The 23611-nt window shown below is 48.4% G+C and overlaps 1 protein-coding gene across 4 annotated transcripts in view; it reads right to left on the bottom strand.

Moving 5' to 3' along the window:
- TCERG1 (transcription elongation regulator 1) overlaps nucleotides 1-23611 on the bottom strand; it is a 239577-nt gene that overhangs the window by 13044 nt on the left and 202922 nt on the right. The window lies entirely within an intron of this gene.

Consider the following 23611-nt stretch of genomic DNA (forward strand, 5'->3'; position numbering starts at 1 on the left):
AAAGGCCATTCAAGCCTATACATCTGGCCACGATATAGGCAAAGGAGGTGGAATGCACCTGACTCAAGCGCAGTGGAGAATGATTTCAACGTTGTGCAAGGTTCTGCCACCCTTTGAACTTGCCACACGTGAAGTCAGTTCAGACACTGCCAGCCTGAGTCAGGTCATTCCCCTCATCAGGCTTTTGCAGAAGAAGCTGGAGACATTGAAGGAGGAGCTAAAACAGAGCGATTCCGCTAGGCATGTGGGACTTGTGGATGGAGCCCTTACTTCGCTTAACCAGGATTCACGGGTGGTCAATCTGTTGAAATCAGAGCACTACATTTTGGCCACCGTGCTCGATCCTAGATTTAAAACCTACGTTGTATCTCTTTCCGGCAGACGCAAGTCTGCAGAGTTTCAAAGACCTGCTGGTGAGAAAATTGTCAAGTCAAGCGGAACGTGACCCGTCAACAGCTCCTCCTTCACATTCTCCCGCAACTGGGGTTGCGAGGAAAAAGCTAAGAATTCCGAGCCCACCCGCTGGCGGTGATGCAGGGCAGTCTGGAGCGAGTGCTGACATCTGGTCCGGACTGAAGGACCTGCCAACGATTACTGACATGTCGTCTACTGTCACTGCATATGATTCTCTCACCATTGAAAGAATGGTGGAGGATTCTATGAGTGACCGCATCCAAGTAGGCACGTCAGACAGTCCGTACGTATACTGGCAGGAAAAAGAGGCAATTTGGAGGCCCTTGCACAAACTGGCTTTATTCTACCTAAGTTGCCCTCCCTCCAGTGTGTACTCCGAAAGAGTGTTTAGTGCAGCCGCTCACCTTGTCAGCAATCGGCGTACGAGGTTACTTCCAGAAAATGTGGAGAAGATGATGTTCATTAAAATGAATTATAATCAATTCCTCCGTGGAGACATTCACCAGCAGCAATTGCCTCCAGAAAGTACACGGGGACCTGAGATGGTGGATTCCAGTGGGGACGAATTAATAATCTGTGAGGAGGGGGATGTACACAGTGAAAGGGGTGATGAATCGGACGATGAGGAGGAGGTGGACATATTGCCTCTGTAGAGCCAGTTTGTGCAAGGAGAGATTGATTGCTTCTTTTTTGGTGGGGGCCCAAACCAACCAGTCATTTCAGTCACAGTCGTGTGGCAGACCCTTGTCACTGAAATGATGGGTTCGTTAAAGTGTGCATGTCCTGTTTATACAACATAAGGGTGGGTGGGAGGGCCCAAGTACAATTCCATCTTGCACCTCTTTTTTCTTTCATTTTTCTTTGCATCATGTGCTGTTTGGGGACTATTTTTTTGAAGTGCCATCCTGTCTGACACTGCAGTGCCACTCCTAGATGGGCCAGGTGTTTGTGTCGGCCACTTGGGTCGCTTAGCTTAGTCACACAGCTACCTCATTGCGCCTCTTTTTTTCTTTGCATCATGTGCTGTTTGGGGACTATTTTTTTGAAGTGCCATCCTGCCTGACACTGCAGTGCCACTCCTAGATGGGCCAGGTGTTTGTGTCGGCCACTTGGGTCGCTTAGCTTAGTCACACAGCTACCTCATTGCGCCTCTTTTTTTCTTTGCATCATGTGCTGTTTGGGGACAATTTTTTTGAAGTTCCATCCTGCCTGACACTGCAGTGCCACTCCTAGATGGGCCAGGTGTTTGTGTCGGCCACTTGGGTCGCTTAGCTTAGCCATCCAGCGACCTCGGTGCAAATTTTAGGACTAAAAATAATATTGTGAGGTGTTCAGAATAGACTGAAAATGAGTGGAAATTATGGTTATTGAGGTTAATAATACTTTGGGATCAAAATGACCCCCAAATTCTATGATTTAAGCTGTTTTTTAGGGTTGCCAAAACACACCCGAATCCGACAAATTTTCGGTGAGGTTTTGCCAAAACGCGTCCGAATCCAAAACACGGCCGCAGAACCGACCCCAAAACCAAAACCCGAAAAATTTCCGGTGCACATCACTAACCCTGACACACTTAGAACCCCAGGGCACAGAATATAGTGATAGCAATATGTGTGATATACAGAACAGAATCCACACAGCAGCTATAGGCACACACAGTCACAGGTACAATGCAGAAATTATTACATAAAATAAAACTGCACTGGACTGGTAATACTACATGAATAGAAATTTATGTATACAGATATAACAATGCACAGTAAACACTGGCTGTATAACACAGAATACTTGTATTAAATATTCATATAGCAGTACACTTGTTCTTAACTAACGCTGTCTAAACAACACGTAGAATACTTAATTGTCCTGTAAATGCACAGCGCTGATGAGACAGGTGGCTTTACAGAGGAGACCGTGCCCAGCAGTCCCAGGATCAGCGCAGCTCTGTGAAATGGCGCCCAAACGCTAACAAGGAGTGAGGGAGAGAGAGAGATGCAGCTCCAGGGCGGGAACACCTGCTGTAGATGGAGCCTGAAGCTGGGGGAGGGGCTACAGGTCAGCGCCTTATACCCTCTGCTGGACTTCACCACTGGGTACTATGGAGCCTATAATAAATGGATTTTAGTAAATCCGACCTGTGCTCCCTGCCCTGGTGGATATAGTGGGGTCAATGCACGGCCACAGTGTCCAAGCCAGCGGCGCGGTCTGTCTCCTGGGACCGCAACCTGATCGCGATTTCGGCATGTCACACCTGGGGGACCCTCTTACCTCCTCCCTAAAGTGCGGCCACGCGATCCAGGAGAGCAGCAGCTGTGATGTGTGCCTGATGACCGGAGCACCTCCGCTGCAAGTACCCGGAAACCAGGGCGCGGGAGTATGCAGTGCCGCTGGGGGAGGAGCGGCCCTTGAAGAAGTCTTCTTTCTTCTTAAAAAGCTCTTATTAGGGCTGCCTAGCGCAGCCCCACTTGTTAGTTGCCTGCACTGCAGGCACCAACTTACAAACTAAGCTCCAGTGCCTGGAGGTGGGGCTATAGAGGAGGCGGTGCAGTGCATCCTGGGAACAGTCAAAGCGTTTGCCTGTTGGTGCCTCGGATCAAGATAAAACTCTACACCCCCGATGTTATTCCCTGTGGAATACCAGTGTTCCCCGCTGCAGAAATATACGTTATGGTAAGAACTTACCGTTGATAACTGTATTTCTCCTAAATCCACAGGATAACAATGGAATATGATGGAATGACAGCGGATTTGCACCAGTCAAAGCTTTCCGGTCTCCCAGCATGCAACGGGCCGTCCATATATCCCCGCCCCCTGGCTCAGGCAAATCAGTTGTATTACAAAGCTCAAGGCAGGAGCATTATGTAGAACCCTAATCAGGCGAGAAGAACACATATGCACACCCTTCTGTACAAGAAGGAAGAGGTTAGTGAGTAAAAAAGGATCCTCAAATCAGGTGCATCAGGGTGGGATCCCTGTGGAACCTGTGGACTTAGGAGAAATACCGTTATCAACGGTAATTTCTTACCATAACGTATATTTCTCCGGCAGGGTCCGCAGGTTATCCACAGGGTAACAATGGGATTTCCCAAAGCAGTTTAGTGGTGGGGACGCTCCTGATGCTCAGGAGAATCCTTTGCCCGAATTCAGCATCGTGAGAGGCAAAGGTATCCCAGGCATAATGTCTTAATGAATGTGTACACGGAAGACCATATGGCTGCCTTACATACCTGTTCTGTTTAAGCACCACATTGTGCTAACCATGAAGGACCTACCTTACGAGTAGAATGAACAGAGACATTAGCCGGAACAGGGAGATCAGCTTGAAAATATGCTTTGTCATTCGAAGTCATCTTGCCAGTGAGTCTACCAGCAGGTCATCCTCTCTAATGAAAACCATAGAGAATGAAAAGAGAATATGCTTTTCTGACGACACTGGTACAATCCACGTAGATCCTTAATGCACGGATCACGTCCAGCGATGCATCTCCCACAGAAAAGGTCCAGACCCTAAAGGGCCGGGACAAAATTTCCTTTGTTAAGGTGGAACTTAGTCACCACCTTAGGAAGATACCCAGATCTAGTTCTGATAACTACTTTATCTGGATAAAAAAATCAGAAATGGGGAACAATATGACAATCCCTAAGTCCGATATTCTTTTAGCGGACGCCTTAGTAGAAAATACACTTTAGCTGTCAACCATTTATAATCCATATTATTAAGTGGTTCAATGGGGCACCTTGAAGGACTTTCAGTACTAAAGTCCCACGGCACTGCAGGAAAAAAAAACCCAAAGGCTGAATGCGCAGCATACCCTGGAAAAACAGGTACGCACATCCTGTAAGTTAGTAATTTACTTTTGGAACTCTACAGTTGATGCCGACCCTTGCTTCTCTCAAGGAGGCCCTCTATTCATGTCTGAAGGAATGCTAAGACCCTGGAAACTCTGGAAAAAATTAAGGGTCCCATTCACCTACAGCACCTGGTGTTTGCAGATGTTCCCCATCCAAGTACTCACCAGGCCCAACACTGCATAGCTTCCCAGATCTTGTGAGATTGGGCATATCAGTATGGTGTGGCTGTAGATTTTCTTTCACTGCACCAATAAATATAGGCTTGCCATATTTGGTGATAAATGTGAGCCAAGTTAGGTTTCCTTGCTCTGAACACTGTTTGAAAGAATCCTCTTGACCTGAGGATAGAGGTTTCACTGGCCACGCTGTCAAAGACAGTCAATCCACCTGTCTGTGATAACCAGGACCCTACATTATTAGGTCTGAACGTTGAGGGAGCAGAAGTAGAGCATCCATTGCCATTCTCTGATGGTCTTCCTGTTTAAACTTTCTCACCACCCTGGATAATAGGGTAATTAGAGGAAAACCCATCCGCCAGATGAAGGTCCTGTCTCACTGATAAGGCATCCACAATGATCGCCCTGGGATCCTTTGTTCTTGACCCGTATGTGAGCACTTTGTTGTTCAACCAAGACATTATGAGATCTATCTCTAGCAAGCACCTCTTGTTTTCTAGAGTCCGGAAGATCTCTGGGTGTAGAGCCTATTCATTCTTCTGAATGGTGTGTCGACTTGAGAAAGTCAATTTCCCTGTTTATGATTCCCGGAATGAGAATACTTAGGTATGTGATTTACCTACTTCATCCCCTTTTCGGCTGAGAGTTCCTCCCTGATGTTGAGGTACACTACTGCCGTTGCAATGTCCGAGCGGAACTGGACTGGTTTTTACATGAAGACTGTCCCATGCCTACATCGGTGCCCTGTATATGGCCCGAGGTTTCAACCTTTATTGGTAGACAGCTCTTTGGGAACACAATCTCCCTGACACTAATCCTAGTGTTAGAATCTACCCAATCTGATATCAAAAGGATTTCCCTTTGTCCGGCTGGGATGTCTGTAGCCACCAGGCTAATGACCTTCTTACTTTTATCGTAAGTACCATAGTCGGTCTCTATTATCTGATGCAATCCATTAATACTTACCACACCTTATATTCCCAGCTGGTCCCTCCAGGTACCAACCAGGCCCACACTGCTGATCTTCCATGATCCAATGAAGTCTGGGTATTTCCAGTGTGGTGTGGTTGTAGATTCTACTATTTAAGAATCAGACGCTGCAGAGACCTAGAGTGGAATTGTGCATACCCCCTCCTGTTGATGCAGATACCACCAAACCCATCCCCGCATTTCTGCGTGAATGGATACCGTTTGACTGTTGCGGAGATAAGGTGTTGGTACCCCCATATTTCTGGTAAATACTCCGGGGACTGTGGCTAACCCAAAAGGATAAAACCTAGAACTGAAAAATGCTTTTTTGGAGAATAGCAAAACCTTGTATAACACTGATGGACAATGGTATGGGAACCTGTAAGGTAAGCCTGCTGTATATCCAGGGATACCATAAAAACCCCTGGCTCCTTGCAACACATAAGGAATGTAACGATTCCATGTTTCCAAATGTATTTGCTCAGCATTTTTCAGATTCAGCATGAGCCGAAATGACTCATTTGGCTTCCGACTAAGCCAGGTTGAAGTAAACCCTTGTCGTTGTATGCCAGAGGGACTGGAATGACTATTCCTGACCGAAGCAAATTTCTGACCTGCTTATTGCAAAGCCAGGCCTTCGTCTATAGCCGAGATAGGCTGTCTTGAAGGCGAAAGCATAACTAGAGATACCATGGCAGGTCCGTGTGACCTGAGGAAGTCGGCCCCCCAACCTGGGGTCTCCCAGGCGGAGCCCACACCATCAACTGATGGCTTAATTTTTTCTACAGCCACCTGGTATTCCCCGATAGTCTCCCATCCGAGTACTAACCAGGCCCACACTGTAGATACTCTGGTAGCTCAATGATTTCCTAGTCTCAAATCACACTGACGTGGGATTCAGCCTTTGACAGGCTTCTATTGATAGTGTAATACCAACACGTGAATTGTATGTGGAAGGAACCTGACTTTCCTGGAGTCTGCATTCCAGAATATCTGTCAATTCTTACCAAAAAGGAATATTTTCAGAACAAGACAATGATTCCACCTACAGCACCTGGATTTCGCAGATGTTTCTCACCAGGCCCCATACTGCATAGCTTCCAAGATCTGGTGAGATTGGGCATATCCAGTGTGGTGTGGCTGTAGATCTTCCACTTACCCAGCTAAACTGCTCTATGAGCAGGTTTAGTTAGGGCTGATGCCCTGGAGTAAATATTTTGCCCATATCCAATGCTTCCAGGAACATGCAGTCTTTTTATTTTTTTTTTGCAAATAGTTTTTTATTGAAGTTTCAAAATGAGCAAAAACAAGAAGTTGCAGAAACATTACAATAGCTTCTAGTACCATCAGAGAAACATCATCTGGAGATACTCAATACCACGTAAAACAGAAAGATCCGTGAAGGGGGATATCTCTCCTCCACATATGCATCACATCTCCAGAGAAAGAAATATAAACAAGGCATAAAGGAGTATGGTCTTATACATTTCGTGGATTACAACTTCTTGAAGCGAAAGAGAGAGAGTAGAAGTAGGAGAGGAAAGAAGGGTAGCGAGAAGTAGGGAGAAAGAGAAAGGGATTAGAAGTAGTGTTACTCTCAATGTAGAGAAGTAAAAGGAAAGATAGCGTAGAGAGACAAGGTTTGGGGAGAGGGGGGTTCTCATCCTAACCTAAGGAGCTTTAACCGTGATTTATATCATATAACTACTGGAGGCATGGCGGATGGGTTTCTCTTAAAGAGAGGATTTGTGATGGGTTGTGGCTTTGTATTCCAGCCATGGGCTCCAAGTAGCTATGAAGGAAGTGTTTCTCATTTCCAAAGATAGAATAAGGTCTTCCATTGCCATATAGTGATCTAAGCGGGCCGTCCATTCTCTCATAGTGGGGGACACTGTTGATTTCCAGTGAACTGGGATCACTGCCTTAGAGGCACTCAAAATATGGCGAAGTAGTGATTTCTTGAGATGATATCTAGGTGTACGCGTGTGATTTAATAACCAAAAACCCGGGCAAAAGGGTAAGTCTTCCCCAAGGATAATGCTAGCTGTCTCCACCACCTTGCGCCAAAATGGTTGCAAAAGAGAGCATTCCCACCATATATGTAGTGGGGTACCTAATGCAGTCCCGCATCTCCAGCACGTGTTGGGTACTCCAGGATAAATTTTCGCAAGGATATTTGGGCATCTATACCACCTTGTAAGTACCTTGTAGTGAGTTTCCAAGACTAGCACATTTGTAGTTAGTGAGAAGGTATTTTTATAAATACCCTCCCAATCATCTGTGGTCACCAAACCCCCTAGGTCTAACTCCCAATCCCTGACAAATTTCGGTTGGGAAGAAAATCTATGGTTCAAGATCCATTTGTAGAACGTGGAGAGAGTGTGTCTAGGGTATGTGTGGGAGAGGCACATCTGTTCAAATAGGGTCAGTGCTCGTATACCCTTTCCAGAAGAGCAAAAAGTCTGTAGATAATGTTTAATTTGGAGATATCTCCAGATTTCCTTATTGGGTAGATTCCATTTATTTTGCAGTTCGGGAAAAGGTATTATACCAGATGAGTCCAGCAGTTGATTAGTTCTCAGGATGCCCCTTTCCTGCCACAAATAAAACGACAGGGAGTGGCACCCTGGGGGGAACTCTGGATTCCCAAACAACGGTGAGAGTGGGGAGGGGTGTGCTGAAAGATGCGGGAGGGAGCGTAAAAGACGCCAGCACGAAAAGATGGGGCCAGCTAATGGGTGCAATATCTGGGGGACCTTAGAAAGCCAGGGGGAGTTCTGGCTAAGAGAGGGAAGAGAGGCCAGTTCAATGTCTACCCATTGTTCCCTGTGGAGTTCGCTACTCCACTCCATGACCCTCGTAAGGAGTACTGCATGGTAGTAGGATAGAAAGTGGGGAAGCTGAAGGCCTCCTTGATGTTTTCGTCTAAAGAGGATCTCATGCTTAAATCGGGGTTTACGCCCCACCAAATGTAGTCTCTGATCTTTCGTTGTAGTAAGAGGAACCATGATCGAGGGATAGTGACCGGCAGAGTTTGTAGTAGGTAAAGAATTCTGGGTAAAATATTAATTTTGATTACCGCTATTCTCCCTATCCATGAGATTTTTTTCCCACCCCATTTGGAGAGGTCAGATTGAAGTTTTGATAGTAATGGGGGGAAATTCAATTGGTAAATCTGGGAAAGATCCCTGTGTAGGATTACTCCTAAATATTTTAATTGTGTTGGGTGCCATGCAAAGGGCGAGATCGATTGTAGTACTTGGAGGCTGGTCTGGTCTAGTGTTAAATTCATTGCTGTAGATTTTGACAAATTAATTTTAAAATTGGAGAGAGTTCCAAAACGCTTGAACTCTTTAAGAAGGTTGGGTATAGAGGTCAAAGGATTAGAAATCACTGCAAGGAGGTCATCTGCAAACAGGGCAAGCTTGTACTCCTTCGTCCCCACCTGCAGCCCTGTGATGTCTACATTCTGGCGGATGGCCCTCGCCAGGGCCTCCATGCAAAGCACAAAAATAAGTGGTGACAGAGGACACCCCTGGCGAGTGCCATTCCGTATCTGGAACGGGTCCGATAGTTCACCATTGATACGAACGCGAGCAGCGGGGCCGGAGTACAGGGCCCTAATTCTCTGGAGGCCTACCATGCCCATGCCCATGTGCTCCAACACCCCCAACAGGAAATCCCAGTCCACTCTGTCAAACGCTTTTTCTGCGTCTGTTGAGAGGAGGATGGAGGGGGATTTACAAGTTGATGCGTAATAAATTAAATCCAGCACCTTCGTGGTGTTGTCCCTGGCCTCGCGGCCCGGAACAAAACCCACCTGGTCCGAGTGTATTAGTTTTGGGAGGAAGAGTTTTAAGCGATTCGCCATTAATTTGGCGAAGAGCTTCAAGTCCACATTTAGCAGGGAAATGGGTCTATAGCTGGAACAGTGTGACGGGTCTTTGCCCTCCTTATGGATCACTGTGATATGTGCTAACATAGACTGGGGAGAGAAGGAGGACTGGTCTGAAACCTGATTAAAGGCTCTAAGCATCAGAGGTAGCAAAACATCCCCAAATGTCTTATAATATGCTAAAGAGAAGCCGTCAGGGCCCGGACTCCTGCCATTCGGGGTGGCTTTGACAGCCTCTTCAAGCTCTGCCAGAGTGTAGGGGTTCTCAAGTGACTCGACTTCTTCAGGTGTAAGAGTGGGGAAATTAATTTCACGTAAAAACTCAGCAATAGAGGCCTTTCGGGAGAGGTCAGATTCTGCCTCCGTGGGGCCTCTTAGATTGTATAACTGGGTGTAATAGTGTCGGAAGGCTGCTGCTATCTCAGTCGTGGTGTGTTGTGTTGTTCCCGTATGCGATTTTACTTTAGATATAAACGATGCCGCGCGCTGGGCCTGGAGAGCCCGCGCCAGCAGCTTCCCAGGCTTGTTCCCCCATAGAAAATAACGACTACGGCATTTCCTAGCTTCTAACTTCAATCTGTGGGACATAAGCGAGTCCAATTCCTTCCGAGCCATTAGTAATGATTGGAGGTTATCCTCAGACATGGTAGATTTATGGAGAAGTTCTAAGGCTTGAATTTTTTGTAACAAGGCCTCCCGTGCCGCCATATGTTGTCTTTTCCTATGGGCGCCCAGTTGAATAAGTTTTCCCCTTATTACACATTTATGGGCCTCCCAGACTACCACTTTAGAGATTCCCTCTGTGTCGTTAACTTCGATATAGTTGGCTATAGCCTCTCTGATCTGCTGCTGGCAACCGGGATCCTGGATGATCATCTTGTTTAGTCTCCACGTGTAGGAATTCGGGCGAGCAGGGGACAGGCGAATCCCCAAAGAGACAGGAGCATGGTCTGTCCAGGACATGTTGCCCACAGCAGATGCCTCAGCCAGGTGCAAAAATCTATGCGGGATAAATAAGTAGTCAATCCTAGTGCAAGTGTTGTGAGGGTGTGAATAAAAGGTAAAATCTCGAGTGGAGGGGTGTTGTATCCTCCAGACATCAATGAGTTGAAAGTTATGTAGAGTCCTCCTGACCCTACGGTGCAATTTGTCCGAATACCTAGGGGAGGGGTTGGAGGAGTCTAGTCGGGGTTCCAAGGACCAGTTTAAATCCCCGCCAAAGAGCAAAACCCCACTAATGTGGGGTTGGGCTTGTGTGAGAACTCTTTCCAAAAAGCCTGGCTGTATCTTGTTGGGGGCATAAACATTAAGAAAAGTAAAAGCTCTATTGGCGATAGTGCAGTTTATAAGCAGAGCCCTGCCAGGGACAAGTTTATGGCAAACAACATCTGCAAGGGCGACATGTTTGGCAAATAGAATCGCTACCCCCAGAGTCTTACCCTCCACATTATTGGAGAAATACCCTGTAGGGAAGTCTCGATTCCCGAGAGAGGGGGCCACCCCCTCTTTAAAGTGGGTTTCTTGCACAAAGGCAACGTCTGCTTTTTCGGCTTTCAATTCTCGTAAGGCCCTTGACCTCTTCTCAGGAATGTTGAGTCCCCGGGCATTAATAGAAACCACTTTTAGTAACGCCATTTACCTGTTCCAAAAAGAAATAGTGAGTCTGGTCTGACAAAGGTCCCATCGGCATAGGGTAGGGTTTGGGCGTTGGTGTGCCTAGGTAGTTTTGGAAGGGAGGAGAGAACCTGAAGAAGAGAAGGGGAGAAAGAAGCGGACAGAGGAAGAACAACAGAACAGAAAAGCAGAACAATATAGAACATTTGAACAAATGAAGACATAACACCGCTCCTGGTGATACGAACAACGGGGACAGTGTTCCCGCTGATCGTTCCAGGACCAAACATTGCGGTGTAAGTGGGGTAACAAGGGAGGGAAGGAACCGCCCTCCAACACGAACTATATCAGTGTAACATAATTAGCGACCACAATAATATGAACATTGCATGTCACAACAATAAGGGCAGTACTGTAACCGAACTATGGTAATGCAGTAGAGACCGTGACAAAGTTGCTTCAATCTCACTCTATTCGGGAAACTGAAATGACTAGGTCCCTCGGGCATGATGTGACTATCAAACATAGAGACGGTGATCCGAGAGGCATCGTGTCCCTCAACCTCAAGGTGCCTCAAGGGAGGGAGTCTTCCTGTAGGAGCCGTGGTCCCTCCTGCAGTGACTCGACATATTGAAGCAGTCCTCTTTATTCCAATCAATCGTGGGTAGTGAGAAAAAGATGCCACTCCCAAGGTGGGGTGATTAGGTCTTCGTAGCCGAGTAGGATGATGAAGATAACGGGGACGGAAGGGAGCGATTCCGTTTCTGTGCTGCTGAGGGAGATCCCACAGTTTGGAAAGGTATATCAGCCCGGGGAGGTTGGGGGGGGCGAATCCTCAAGCCTACGGATTGCCATTCGGGGACCTGTACTGGGTCAATAGATAGGGTGGAGCAGAAGGGGGCAACATCCTCAGGGGTCCTAATCGTTGCAGACCGGCCATCATTGGTTGCTGTAATGCTGAAAGGAAATCCCCATCTGTATTTGATGTTGTTTTTGCGGAGGGCATCTGTTAGTGGTTTTAATTGACGTCTAGACTGTAGGGTGTGGCGAGAAAGATCCTGGAAGACCTGGATAGGTGAGCCGTTGAAGTCTAGGTCTCCGGCGTTACGAAGTTTCCTGATGATCTCTTCTTTTTGGCTGTAGTAGTGAAGACGGCAAATAATGTCTCTTGGACGGTCGGACTGCAAGCCTCTGGGGCGCAGTGCTCTGTGTGCCCTGTCAAAGACAATGGGGTCGTTCGGGTCGGTTTCCAGGACTGCACCAAAGATCTTATTAAGGGCATCTGGGATGCTTTGCTGTGGTATGTCTTCAGGGATGCCCCTCACCCGCAGATTGTTCCTACATCCCCTGTTGTCTATATCATCAAGATGGTCGTGCAACTTCTGAATCTCCTCTGCTTGAAGTCTGATAGTATCCACCAATGCGTGTTGGAAAGCGTTGGAGTCATCTCCCCTGGTCTCCAATATTTCAATACGAGAGCCCAGCTGAGTCAGTTCCGACCGAAGTGAGGACACCTCAGAGTGGACCACATCCCGAAGTTTACTCTCCAAAGATGTGAAGTCCGCTTTAGTGGGCAGGGTCTGTAGGAGGGCGAGGACCTTCTGCATGTCCTGCTGTCCAGCGGAGCTCCTATCTGGTGTAATCACCCTGGGTTCGCCTTGCGTCTCCGACCTCTCAGCATGTGCCGGAGAGGAAGGCGTCGATGGAGTCGCCATATCTGTATCTTTCCGGAGATTGAGAAACCTCCTTAAATCTGAGCGGGGGGTGGCGTCAGAATGGCAAGTAGAGGTTTTCACTCCCCTACGTTTCCTGCGACTCATGGGTGGTAGGAAGGGGATTTGAGCGTCGGAACCTGCACGGCCAGCACTGAAGCAGGGGTGTCGGGCGACCCAGTACCTCAGGTCACACCTTGATTACTCCCCCGGTCCCGTGTCCCAGAGTTTGGGGCTGATATTCACAAATCCCTATGTCGCCACCTTGTAGAAGAGAGTGTCATATGCAGTGGTGAGTGCGTTCGGTAAGTCGCTTAATTACAGACATGCCTGGGTGGATGCGTTATCATGTCGGACCTAGCGAGAGACTGCAGAGTCCGCAAGACAGATCTGTGGTCGTTTGGGTGATAGAACCTGTCAGAAGGCGTCAGCCATCATCCCTCGAGACGGCCCTACATGGCTGCAGGAGGAGGCATCTATTTTCTTTTGGGTGGAGACATGCTGGTCGCACTGCGGTGAATATTCGTAGGCAAGGTAATTTGTTATAATACAGACAAGTATAACAGTAGGAGAGGTGAGATGTGATAGGGATCCACAAGGGGGAGCCTCACTTCTCTATGTCGGGCTAAGAATGTGCAGTCAGGGTTAGGCTGGGGTTCTGTGTCAACAGCCCCCTTCCCCGACACCTTAGTTGGCCGCAGGGCTAGAAATCCCCCCCGTTCAGCTTCTCTTATTGTGGGTGCTTTTCCAGGCTTCTATTCCTGGTTGTTAGAGGTGTCTGCCAGGATCCAAAATGGCGCCGCCAGGCCACCAGCTTCAGGTGCCTGTTATATGCCCCATATAGACCCCTCCTGCGGGGTATATTCAGTGGTGGCAGTGGCTGGGATCTCCGGAGCCCAGGAGGGGTCTCAGGGGACACGCTGAGTGTAGCGGCGGCCGCGTTCGGCCCCGGGAGCGGCACTACGTGACCGGCGTCTCGATCACTCACACTACGGAGCTAACCGCCGGGTACACGGGGGACCGCCGCACAGAGCGGGTCGGCCAGGGAGAGACTCACCCAGACTGGAAGCGGAGTGGTGAGTGGTGTGGGGGCTCCAGGGGTAATGGGGACAGCTCCGTCTCGGCCCTCCGCCGCAGGGCACCGAACTTCCGGTCCGGGGCTGCTCCGAGCGCGAGGTCCCGGCTCCAGCTGGCAGGGTAGGCCGCAACCCGCACGGGTCCAGGGGGCACCCGCCGGCTCCGCAACCGCCCTGTTCAATGCTTGGGGGGCCCGGGTAGATAGATGGGGGGGTTATAATTCCCCGATTAAAAGTGCAATTGAGTGCAATTGAGCAGTTAAAACTGCTACTGTCTCGGGAGCTCGTGTGCTGCACAACCTCCTGCATCCACAGCCAGGCCACGCCCCATGCAGTCTTTTTATATGATCCATATGAGATTCTTGCGCTACTGAAAAATCTCCGTTCATTGCATCAGCCCAGGCAACCACTGCATTTGCCATTAAAGCCAAAGCTTGGCCTCATGACTGCTTTAGACTTAGGAGCCATCTCCCTTTTTTTAAATAATCCCCAGCTGGAAGCGGATTATAGGAATTCCATTGCTTAGGAATTCTAACTTTTTATTGGGTGTAACCCAAACCTCTTCCATGATTTCCATCAGCTGATCTTGGAACCCAAGTATTGGGATGTTTAAACACAGGTGCCTTGGTTTTTAACACCGGCTTTGCTGTATCCTCTACGGATAAGATGGTTTTATTGCTTTCAATTAACTCAGCTATATTTGAGAGCCGAGACGTACCTCTTTTTCTTATGATGAAGTAGAATAATTGGGCTTTCATCTTCTGATGAATCTAAACAATGTGTAGCCTGTGGGGGTGAAGGTTTACTTACCATTGGTTCTGAGAAGCTGCTGCTGTATGTAAGGGCTTGTAAACCCTATTCCTGGTACAGGATTTTGGGTGATTATCCATTTAACTTACTGGATAAAGCTTGTGCAAAGATAGCCCCAAGGTGGATATACTTGTACCTGCATCCGCCTTGCCTTGCTGAGCTAAAACATTATGCATACAAGCCCTCCTGAACCAGATCATAAGAGGATAATACAGCTTCAAAACATGGTATGAGTGTCCTCACCATCGCTGCTTTAATACATGATAAATAATCAGCACTTACACAATGTACTACACAATTTTGTGACCGTATGTCTTTAAAATATCCATCCGATCCTACTCATGCACCAGCATTGAGGATCTGCAAAACAAACTGACAAACATATAGTAAAGTCAACATCATACTAGCAGTTAGTCACATGTTATACATTAGTATAATAAGCAATATGAGCACATCATCAACTACAATAATATTTTAAGTATGTAGAACACATTTACTGAACCATGTTTAACATATCTAACGTATTCAGACGCAATGCGACAAACAGTAATGGTATACAGACTCTCATGCAATAGGCACTTATCTAACTATTCGTACTCAAAACAGTAGATAGAGATTTAGTGCTGTATAGCCCGTACTCAGTAGTGGGATACAGGGAGACTCAACTCGCTTCCAGGATCGATCAATATGTTAGCGAACGCTGAGTGGATCCAGACGCTACTAGTGTACACTGCCGCTCCACGAACCAGTCACGCAGCCACCTATGCTGCGACCGGATCCCCTCATGGTAGCAATCAGTGAATACAGACGCCCCGGCCACACAGCCGCCTATGCTGCGACCGGGTCCCCTAGTCTCCCAGTGTAGCTGGTAGCGTCTGAGACAGAAGCGAGGAAACAGTTCATGGCGGGAGGTTCGGCGGAAACTGGTCATAAACCGGGGAGAGGGGCGACCAGAAGAGCGCCCGACTCCCCATTGCAGACATCAACCCTAGGGATCGCGGCCTACTATTCCTGGTGCCTATGATACCTAAGTCCTAGCGCTTGAGCACCCGTGGTGGCGGCGCGTCAGCTAATGTTTGGTAGTCTCCTCCCAAAACAGTGCGGCTGTGTTCGTATTCCATGCATGCTACGCGGAACCGATGCCTTACCTTCTCCCCGTGCTCCAGCCACAGCCTGGTAACGTCTGATGAACCTGCTAGTATATCCGACACAGACGCCCGCCGAAACAGCACTGTACTTGTGGGTAAGAGACCCGGTGGAGTTGTTGTTGGAGCAACTCTTTCCCATATGCGTGTAAGACGCTGTTTAGAAAGATCACTCAAAAAATAGTAAGACTATAAAAATAAAAGAAAGCTTGGGGCTGCTAACAATCCAGCAACCCTCTGACCATGGTCTGGCTCCTGCCGCACCAAACAAAAAACTGATTTGCCTGAACCAGGGGGCGGGGATATATGGACAGGCCTGTTGCATGCTGGGAGGCCGGAAAGCTTTGACTGATTGGTGCCAATCCGCTGTCGCTCCATCATATCCCATTGTTATCCTGTGTATAACCTGTGGACCCTGCCGGATAAATATATTTATATCTATATATTCAAGAAAGAATATAGTAATAACTGGCACAGTAGTCCAAGTAACCAGCACAGATAAGTAAGGAAGGGGGTCCAAATACAACATGGCACCATATGAGTGAGGCATAGGGGAGGCAGGAGGTCCTCACTCCATGCAGGCAGGCAGATTAGTTAGGTAAAATGTCTGGCTGGCGTTTGAGAGTGGGAGGAGAGAGGATCCTTTGGTTGGGAGCCCAGGACATGAACCAAAGGCTGCGTGTGGAGAGAGCACGGAAAAGTTCCCCCCCACCAGGCCAACCCAGGGACCTGCCTCCAAAATGATGCCACTGCTCGCAGCCTTAACCCAGTCCTAGTGTTCCCTTTGAATGAAAAAGTCCAGGAACTTGTTCAGAATGAAAAGGTATAAGAACAGGGGAAGGGGGGTGGGTCACACTTGGAATATTCTATGTATCTATTGAAGAGCAATGCATAAAGCATTTAAATACTAAACAGGACAAGAGCAATGTAGGCCCCCCTACATTGGGACGGGAAATCGCGTGGACAATATTCAATTACAGTATATGTAGTTTTCACGCTGATCGCGACCAATAGAGATTGGGTTTAAACCCCACCAAAGTGACGGCACGATTGCGGAAAGTGCTGTTTGGTCGCCCGAGTGGGTCACTTTTAGCTTATTTCAGCTTGCTACCCAGTGTGTGAGTTGCAATGCAGATGCTGGCAGCCATCATATCCGAAAGGAGCTATAATTGAATAGCTCCATTTGGGCGCTATCGAGTAGCTGCCTGCAGAAAAAGGACTGAATTCCACCCATGTAGTCAAACCAGCTCAGTGTTCTCCAAGCTAGAGTTTAACCTGAAATATTAACATTCTGGGGCTGTAAACAGTAATCAAATACCATATACTTACAGAAATTTAAATTTGAATCTTGAATACGTGCATACACAACAAAAAAAAATAAAAAAAAAAAAATAAGAATTTACTCACCGGTAATTCTATTTCTCGTAGTCCGTAGTGGATGTTGGGACTCCGTAAGGACCATGGGGAATAGCGGCTCCGCAGGAGACTGGGCACAACTATAAAGAAAGCTTTAGACTACTGGTGTGCACTGGCTCCTCCCACTAAGACCCTCCTCCAGACTTCAGTTAGGATACTGTGCCCGGAAGAGCTGACACAATAAGAAAGGATTTTGAATCCCGGGTAAGACTCATACCAGCCACACCAATCACACCGTATACCTCGGGATACAATACCCAGTTAACAGTATGATAACAACTGAGCCTCTCAACAGATGGCTCAACAATAACCCTTTAGTTAAACAATAACTATATACAAGTATTGCAGACAATCCGCACTTGGGATGGGCGCCCAGCATCCACTACGGACTACGAGAAATAGAATTACCGGTGAGTAAATTCTTATATTCTCTGACGTCCTAAGTGGATGCTGGGACTCCGTAAGGACCATGGGGATTATACCAAAGCTCCCAAACGGGCGGGAGAGTGCGGATGACTCTGCAGCACCGAATGGGCAAACTCTAGGTCCTCCTCAGCCAGGGTGTCAAACTTGTAGAATTTTGCCAATGTGTTTGACCCCGACCAAGTAGCTGCTCGGCAAAGTTGTAGAGCCGAGACCCCTCGGGCAGCCGCCCATGAAGAGCCCACCTTCCTCGTGGAATGGGCTTTCACTGATTTAGGATGCGGCAGTCCAGCCGCAGAATGTGCAAGCTGAATCGTACTACAGATCCAGCGAGCAATAGTCTGCTTTGAAGCAGGTGCACCCAACTTGTTGGGCGCATACAGGATAAATAGCGAGTCAGTCTTTCTGACTCCAGCTGTCCAGGAAACATAGATTTTCAGGGCCCTGACTACGTCCAACAACTTGGAAGCCTCTAAGTCTTTAGTAGCCGCAGGCACCACGATAGGTTGGTTCAGATGAAAAGCTGATACCACTTTAGGGAGAAACTGGGGACGAGTCCTCAATTCTGCCCTATCCATATAGAAAATCAGATAAGGGCTTTTACATGACAAAGCCGCCAATTCTGATACACGCCTGGCCGAAGCTAAGGCCAACAACATGACCACTTTCCACGTGAGAGATTTCAAATCCACGGTTTTTAGTGGCTCAAACCAATGTGACTTTAGGAAATCCAACACCACGTTGAGATCCCAAGGTGCCACTGGAGGCACAAAAGGGGGCTGAATATGCAGCACTCCCTTAACAAAAGTCTGAACTTCAGGTAGTGAAGCCAGTTCTCTCTGGAAGAAAATCGATAGAGCCGAAATCTGGACCTTAATGGAACCCAATTTTAGGCCCATAGTCACCCCCTGACTGTAGGAAGTGCAGAAATCGACCTAGCTGAAATTCCTCCGTTGGGGCCTTCCTGGCCTTACACCACGCAACATATTTTCGCCAAATGCGGTGATAATGGTTTGCGGTAACTTCTTTCCTAGCTTTAATCAGCGTAGGAATGACTTCCTCCGGAATGCCCTTTTCCTTCAGGATCCGGTGTTCAACCGCCATGCCGTCAAACGCAGCCGCGGTAAGTCTTGGAACAGACAGGGCCCCTGCTGCAGCAGGTCCTGTCGGAGCGGCAGAGGCCATGGGTCCTCTGAGATCATTTCTTGAAGTTCCGGGTACCAAGCTCTTCTTGGCCAATCCGGAACAATGAGTATAGTTTTTACTCCTCTTCTCCTTATTATCCTCAGTACCTTTGGAATGAGAGGAAGAGGAGGGAACACATAAACCGACCGGTACACCCACGGTGTCACTAGAGCGTCCACAGCTATCGCCTGCGGGTCTCTTGACCTGGCGCAATACTTTTCTAGCTTTTTGTTGAGGCGGGACGCCATCATGTCCACCTGTGGCCTTTCCCAACGGTTTACAATCATTTGGAAGACTTCTGGATGAAGTCCCCACTCTCCCGGGTGGAGGTCGTGCCTGCTGAGGAAGTCTGCTTCCCAGTTGTCCACTCCCGGAATGAACACTGCTGACAGTGCTAACACGTGATTTTCCGCCCATCGGAGAATCCTTGTGGCTTCTGCCATCGCCGTCCTGCTTCTCGTGCCGCCCTGTCGGTTTACATGGGCGACCGCCGTGATGTTGTCTGACTGGATCAGTACCGGCTGGTTTTGAAGCAGGGGTTTTGCCTGACTTAGGGCATTGTAAATGGCCCTTAGTTCCAGAATATTTATGTGCAGGGAAGTCTCCTGACTTGACCATAGTCCTTGGAAGTTTCTTCCCTGTGTGACTGCCCCCCAGCCTCGAAGGCTGGCATCCGTGGTCACCAGGACCCAGTCCTGTATGCCGAATCTGCGGCCCTCTTGAAGATGAGCCCTCTGCAGCCACCACAGCAGAGACACCCGTGTCCTTGGAGACAGGGTTATCAGCCGATGCATCTGAAGATGCGATCCGGACCACTTGTCCAACAGGTCCCACTGAAAGGTTCTTGCATGGAACCTGCCGAATGGAATTGCTTCGTAGGAAGCCACCATCTTTCCCAGGATCCGCGTGCAGTGATGCACCGACACCTGTTTTGGTTTTAGGAGGCCTCTGACTAGAGATGACAGCTCCTTGGCCTTCTCCTCCGGGAGAAACACTTTTTTCTGTTCTGTGTCCAGAACCATCCCCAGGAACAATAGACGTGTCGTAGGGACCAGCTGTGACTTTGGAATATTTAGAATCCAGCCGTGCTGTTGTAGCACCTCCCGAGATAGTGCTACCCCGACCAACAACTGCTCCCTTGACCTCGCCTTTATCAGGAGATCGTCCAAGTGCGGGATAATTAAAACTCCCTTCTTTCGAAGGAGTATCATCATTTCGGCCATTACCTTGGTAAAGACCCTCGGAGCCGTGGATAGACCGAACGGCAACGTCTGGAATTGGTAATGACAATCCTGTACCACAAATCTGAGGTACTCCTGGTGAGGATGGTAAATGGGGACATGCAGGTAAGCATCCTTGATGTCCAGTGATACCATGTAATCCCCCTCGTCCAGGCTTGCAATAACCGCCCTGAGCGATTCCATCTTGAACTTGAATTTTTTTATATATGTGTTCAAGGATTTAAAATTTAAAATGGGTCTCACCGAACCGTCCGGTTTCGGTACCACAAACATTGTGGAATAGTAACCCCATCCTTGTTGAAGTAGGGGCACCTTTACTATCACCTGTTGTGAATACAGCTTGTGAATTGCCTGTAACACTGCCTCCCTGCCTGAGGGAGTGGTTGGTAAGGCAGATTTGAGGAAACGGCGGGGGGGAGACGTCTCGAATTCCAGCTTGTACCCCTGAGATACTATTTGAAAGAACCAGGGATCCACCCGTGAGCGAGCCCACTGATTGCTGAAATATTTGAGACGGGCCCCCACCGTACCTGGCTCCGCCTGTGGAGCCCCAGCGTCATACTGTGGACTTGGAGGAAGCGGGGGGAGGACTTTTGCTCCTGGGAACTGGCTGTATGCTGCAGCTTTTTCACCCTACCTCTGCCTCTGGGCAGAAAGGACGCGCCCTTAACCCGCTTGCCCCTATTGGGCCGAAAGGACTGTACCTGATAATACGGTGCTTTCTTTGGCTGTGAGGGAACATGGGGTAAAAATGTAGACGTCCCAGCTGTTGCTGTGGAAACGAGGTCCGAGAGACCACCCCCGAACAACTCCTCACCCTTATAAGGCAGAACTTCCATGTGCCTTTTAGAATCTGCATTACCTGTCCACTGCCGAGTCCATAACCCTCTCCTGGCAGAAATGGACATTGCACTAATTTTGGATGCCACCCGGCAAATATCCCTCTGTGCATCCCTCATGTATAAAAGTGCGTCTTTAATATGCTATATGGTTAGCAATATAGTGTCCCTGTCTAGGGTATCAATATTTTCCGACAGGGAATCTGACCATGCAGCTGCAGCACTGCACATCCATGCTGAAGCAATAGCTGGTCTCAGTATAACACCTGTGTGTGTATATATAGACTTCAGGATAGCCTCCTGCTTTCTATCAGCAGATTCCATCAGGGCGGCCGTATCCGGAGACGGTAGTGCCACCTTCTTTGACAAGCGTGTGAGCGCTTTATCCACTCTAGGGGATGTTTCCCAACGTGCCCTATCCTCTGGCGGGAAAGGGTACGCCATTAGTAACCTCTTAGAAATTACCAGTTTCTTATCAGGGGAAGCCCACGCTTCTTCACACACTTCATTTAACTCCTCAGATGGAGGAAAAGCTACTGGTAGTTTTTTCTCTCCAAACATAATACCCTTTTTTGTGGTACCGGGGGTAACATCAGAAATGTGCAACACATTTTTCATTGCCTCAATCATGTAACGTGTGGCCCTACTGGAAGTTACATTAGTCTCATCGTCGTCGACACTGGAGTCAGTATCCGTGTCGACATCTGTGTCTGCCATCTGAGGTAGCGGGCGTTTTAGAGCCCCTGATGGCTTTTGAGACGCCTGGGCAGGCACAGGCTGAGAAGCCGGCTGTCCCACATTTGGTATGTCGTCAAACCTTTTATGCAAGGAGTCGTAATTCCTTCCACAGAACCATCCACTCAGGTGTCGACCCCGCAGGGGGTGACATCACATTTATAGGCATCTGCTCCGCCTCCACATAAGCCTCCTCATCAAACATGTCGACACAGCCGTACCGACACACCGCATACACACAGGGAATGCTCTGACAGAGGACAGGACCCCACAAAGCCCTTTGGGGAGACAGAGAGAGAGTATGCCAGCACACACCAGAGCGCTATATAACACAGGGATCCCACTATAAATGAGTGTTTTCCCTTATAGCTACTTGTTTTCTATATACTGCGCCTAAATTTAGTGCCCCCCCTCTCTTTTTTACCCTTGTGTAGCTTGACAACTGCAGGGGAGAGCCAGGGAGCGTCCTTCCAGCGGAGCGGTGAGGGAAAAATGGCGCCAGTGTGCCGAGGGAGATGGCCCCGCCCCTTTTCCGGCAGACTTCTCCCGCTTTTTCTGGAATTCTGGTAGGGGTATTTTTACACGTATATAGCCTTCCTGACTATATATGGTGTAGATTTGCCAGCCAAGGTGTCTTATATTGCCCTCAGGGCGCCCCCCCCCCCCCAGCGCCCTGCACCCATCAGTGACCGGAGTGTGAGGTGTGCATGAGGAGCAATGGCGCACAGCTGCAGTGCTGTGCGCTACCTTGGTGAAGACTGAAGTCTTCTGCCGCCAATTTTCCGGAACACTTCTTGCTTCTGGCTCTGTAAGGGGGCCGGCGGCGCGGCTCCGGGAACGAACACCAAGGTCGGGTCCTGCGGTCGATCCCTCTGGAGCTAATGGTGTCCAGTAGCCTAAGAAGCCCAAACTACCACCAGTTAGGTAGGTTCGCTTCTTCTCCCCTTAGTCCCTCGCTGCAGTGAGTCTGTTGCCAGCAGATCTCACTGTAAAATAAAAAACCTAAATATACTTTCTTTCTAGGAGCTCAGGAGAGCCCCTAGTGTGCATCCAGCTCAGCCGGGCACAAGATTCTAACAGAAGTCTGGAGGAGGGTCATAGTGGGAGGAGCCAGTGCACACCAGTAGTCTAACGCTTTCTTTATAGTTGTGCCCAGTCTCCTGCGGAGCCGCTATTCCCCATGGTCCTTACGGAGTCCCAGCATCCACTTAGGACGTCAGAGAAATATATATATATATATATATATACATATATATATATACATATACACACACATACATATACACACACATATACACTGCTCAAAAAAAAATAAAGGGAACACTTAAACACAGCCTAGATCTGAATGAATGAAATATTCTTATTAAATACTTTGTTCTTTACATAGTTGAATGTGCGGACAACAAAATCACACAAAAATTATCAATGGAAATCAAATTTATTAACCCATGGAGGTCTGGATTTGGTGTCACACTTAAAATGAAAGTGGAAAAACACACTATAGGCTGATCCAACTTTGATGTAATGTCCTTAAAACAAGTCAAAATGAGGCTCAGTAGTGTATGTGGCCTCCACGTGCCTGTATGACCTCCCTACAATGCCTAGGCATGCTCCTGATGAGGTGGTCTCCTGAGGGATCTCCTCCCAGACCTGGACTAAAGCATCTGCCAACTCCTGGACAGTCTGTGGCGTTGGTGGATGGAGCGAGACATGATGTCCCAGATGTGCTCAATTGGATTCAGGTCTGGGGAACGGGCGGGCCAGTCCATAGCATCAATGCCTTCGTCTTGCAGGAACTGCTGACACACTCCAGCCACATGAGGTCTAGCATTGTCTTGCATTAGAAGGAACCCAGGGCCAACCGCACCAGCATATGGTCTCACAAGGGGGCTGAGGATCTCATCTCGGTACCTAATGGCAGTCAGGCTACCTCTGTCGAGCACATGGAGGGCTGTGCGGCCCCCCAAAGAAATGCCACCTCACACCATTACTGACCCACTGCCAAACCGGTCATGCTGGAGGGGATGTTGCAGGCCGCAGAACGTTCTCCTTGGCATCTCTGTCACGTCTGTCACATGTGCTCAGTGAGAACCTGCTTTCATCTGTTTA

The sequence above is a fragment of the Pseudophryne corroboree genome, chromosome 6 (genome assembly GCF_028390025.1).
Source record: "Pseudophryne corroboree isolate aPseCor3 chromosome 6, aPseCor3.hap2, whole genome shotgun sequence".
NCBI classification, from domain to species: domain Eukaryota; kingdom Metazoa; phylum Chordata; class Amphibia; order Anura; family Myobatrachidae; genus Pseudophryne; species Pseudophryne corroboree.